We start from the raw sequence: 3,256 nt of genomic DNA, 5'->3' as shown, positions 1-3,256 counted from the left end.
TATGGAGAGCAGGGATGTACAGAGAAGTTTATGGAGTTGTCACAAGTAACATACAGAGCACAACACACATCAGCTACTGCCACTGGAATGATATCAAGTGACAAAATAAGAGCTCTTCAAGAGTATCAATTCAATTGTTCATCCACTAATATAACCAGTCTTATATTGGGTATTGATGTAAGGAGAGCTACTGGTAGTATTAATTTATTTCCAAGTGTTAGAGTTTATAGACCTAATAGCAATGATCCTGGGAAGTATGATCTAGTGACTGGTAGTGAGAGAACTATTTATTATTCTACCTCTAATGTCAGTACTAGTGGAGTGTTTGAATATCTACTCAATCCTCCTATACCAGTAATGAGTGGAGAAGTTGTGGCAATAGTACAACCTCTTGAGGAAGAGAGTGTTGTCAGAGTCTATTACATTGAAGATGTATCTGGAATCAGTTTCAGTAGCAGTTCAGAAATATCAATTAGTCCAAATCAAATTGATTTAGGTAGCTCACCAACCACAAACCAGTTGATATTAGTATATCCAGTAACAGGTAAGACACACGCTCACTGTATCGTTGAATTATTTTACTATCATTAGATGGATACTGTGTTAATAGTACCAATTCAATCACTCCCTCAGTTATTCGAGATAATTTTTTAACAATCCAAAGTAGCAGAGCTATTGATGATAGAAGGCAGTATTTATATCCTGAAATTGTGTTCTTATGTAATGGATCCCTCACTAAATGGATATATGGAGGAGTGAATAACAATAACATTAATTCACCTGAGTTCCAAATATGGCGTCAACTGGGTACCAATAATTACAATAAAATAGGATTTAGTTCAGCTAACGCTAATACAATGATTGGTACTAATCTCTATGAGTTTATTCCTCAGACTCCACTGCAGTTCCAGGAAGGAGACATATTTGGTGTTCATATTCCTAAAGAAAATAAAATTGAATTTTTTCTATATGAGCAGGTAGGGAATGGACCTCTTAATGAACGAGTCAATGCTAATGCTGATGATCCTTATTCAACAATAACTCAAGCACTTGTAACAGACTCAAATAATGATTTCCCATTAGTCACTGTAGAAGTATCAAGTAAGTTATTGATAATATTTATGTTTTATTATGATTTGTATTCAGTCTCAGTGACATCTACTAGTGTTGCCTCATCAACAAGTACAAGCCCAGTCATTAGTACAACTTCTGTAATAATGACTTCTACAGCACTTACCACAGCTACTATTAGCACTACTGATAATACCATCATATCATCTACAGTGGTGTCCATCATTCCTAGTAGTACTTCATCTATACTGGTCACTACCACTCCTAGTTCATCAATGACTACTGTTACTCCTCCTAGTACCTCGTCTATTATCAGTATAAGTGATAATTTTAATCCATCACTTTTGTCACCTACTTATTCTAGCAGTTTGTTTGATACCACTCCATTTAGTTCAACAGTGATCATTGCTACTGCTCCCAGTGACTCCTCAGTTATTGCTACTACTGCAACTACTACTGCCCCTAGCAGTACCTCTGTGATGACTAATACTGATGCCACTTCAACATCAGTTGCTACTTCTGCCTTTAGCAGTACCTCTGTGATGACTAATGCTCCTCCTAGCAGTTCATCAGCTACTACTCCTCCTAATACTGTATCTGCGACTTCAACTGGATCTACTGCTTCTAGCAGTTCATCTGTTATCACTGGGGCTACTACTCCTTCTAGTAGTTCAACTGATAGCATAACTAGTTCTTCTCATGCTGTAACTTCATCTCCTACCGCAAGTCCTTCAGTGATCTCAAACCCTTCAGCTGACAGTGGTGCTTCTACAGTGATTGCTGTAGTCATTAGTATATTAGTGTTATTTATAGCCACCAGTGTGGGTATCATTATTGTCTTATTGCTTGTTATGAAGAAGAGGAAGAAACGCTACACAGATCGTGTGACATTGCTTACAGCATCATTTAGCGCTTCAAGTAAAAAAACACTCACATCCCATATACAATTTAACATGCTCCATTTATGATGCTGGTATGTAAACTGTCTTTCTTTATTAGGTACATTACGTAGTGAGGGAGGTTATACTATTAACAATGTGGTGTATGATGATGTAGACAAGTTATCAGGGCCTGTGACTTATGACCACTATGAAACAGCACCTGATGTCCCAGTAAGCAGAACAATACTTCTTTTTTACATGTATGTCTTTATAACAGCAGAGAGGATCTACTGTTTCTAATCCACTTTACAGTGATACTAATATGGTTAGGCTTATAAAACTATACTTCTTTTTACATGCATGTTTTTATAGCAGCAGAAAGCATCTACTATTTCTAATCCACTTTATGGTGATAAGGTTAGAAATTAATTTTATTGAATTCATGCCATGTATCTATATCCACTCCTCTAGTCATTTGAAGCAGCAGCAGTAGAAACTGCTTATGAAACGCTAATAACAGACAAGAAGTCCTCACCATTCGATGTAAATAAATGAATATAGTTATGTGAATTAATTTAGTTTCACCAAATAAAATTTACTATGTAAAGCTTTAACCTTATCTTTTACAAATATTGATACATATTTATGGCTTTATCATCAAACTAATGTTTTATGCAGGATATAAAAGTTGAAAGACAATTACCAGACGATCAAATCAATATTTATGATGAATTAAATGTAAGTAATTTAGCTAGTTGTGGAAATGAAATTTGTATACTTAATGATAGAATCAATCAGCCTCACCATCAGCCAAAAGTAATGAAGAGCCACATTACTGGGCACCTGGTGATGACACTAGCAGTATATATCAGCAAATGGAGTCAAAGGGTTACAAACAGCTAAAAAGAAATGATATAAAGTATGAAGTATTTTAAAAATAAGATAATAATTATTATCATTCAACAATAATAGAATTAGTAATGAGTTAGGATCTGGTGAGTTTGGTACAGTCTATGAAGGAATGTGGTTATCAAAGCCAGTTGCAATTAAAACGCTAAAGAATAGTTCCGAGGAGCAAGATAAGGTCAAGTTTCTTCAAGAGGCAGCCATTATGGGTCAGTTTCATCATCCTAACATTGTCAAGTTACATGGAATGGTCACTGTTGGAGAGCCAGTGAGTTAATTAATATAATTAATAATTATTTTATTATATTGAGAACAGTTGATGATAGTACTGGAGTTAATACCTCATGGAGACATGAGACAATACCTTCACACTCTCCAACCACAGTATGTACTATCAG

General features: G+C 35.4%; 2 protein-coding genes across 2 annotated transcripts in view; both read left to right on the top strand.

The window, feature by feature from the left end:
* Positions 1–3,256, top strand: part of LOC100642048 (uncharacterized) — a 24,153-nt gene that overhangs the window by 12,214 nt on the left and 8,683 nt on the right. The gene's annotated exons all lie outside the window — the stretch shown is intronic.
* Positions 1–3,256, top strand: part of LOC100631648 (probable serine/threonine-protein kinase mkcC) — a 26,010-nt gene that overhangs the window by 21,885 nt on the left and 869 nt on the right. The gene's annotated exons all lie outside the window — the stretch shown is intronic.

Source organism: Amphimedon queenslandica, unplaced genomic scaffold (assembly GCF_000090795.2).
Source record: "Amphimedon queenslandica unplaced genomic scaffold, v1.1 AMPQUscaffold_13490, whole genome shotgun sequence".
Taxonomy (NCBI): Eukaryota; Metazoa; Porifera; class Demospongiae; order Haplosclerida; family Niphatidae; genus Amphimedon; species Amphimedon queenslandica.
The sequence above is the reverse complement of the archived record's forward strand: the minus strand, read 5'-3'. Positions and strand labels throughout refer to the sequence as shown.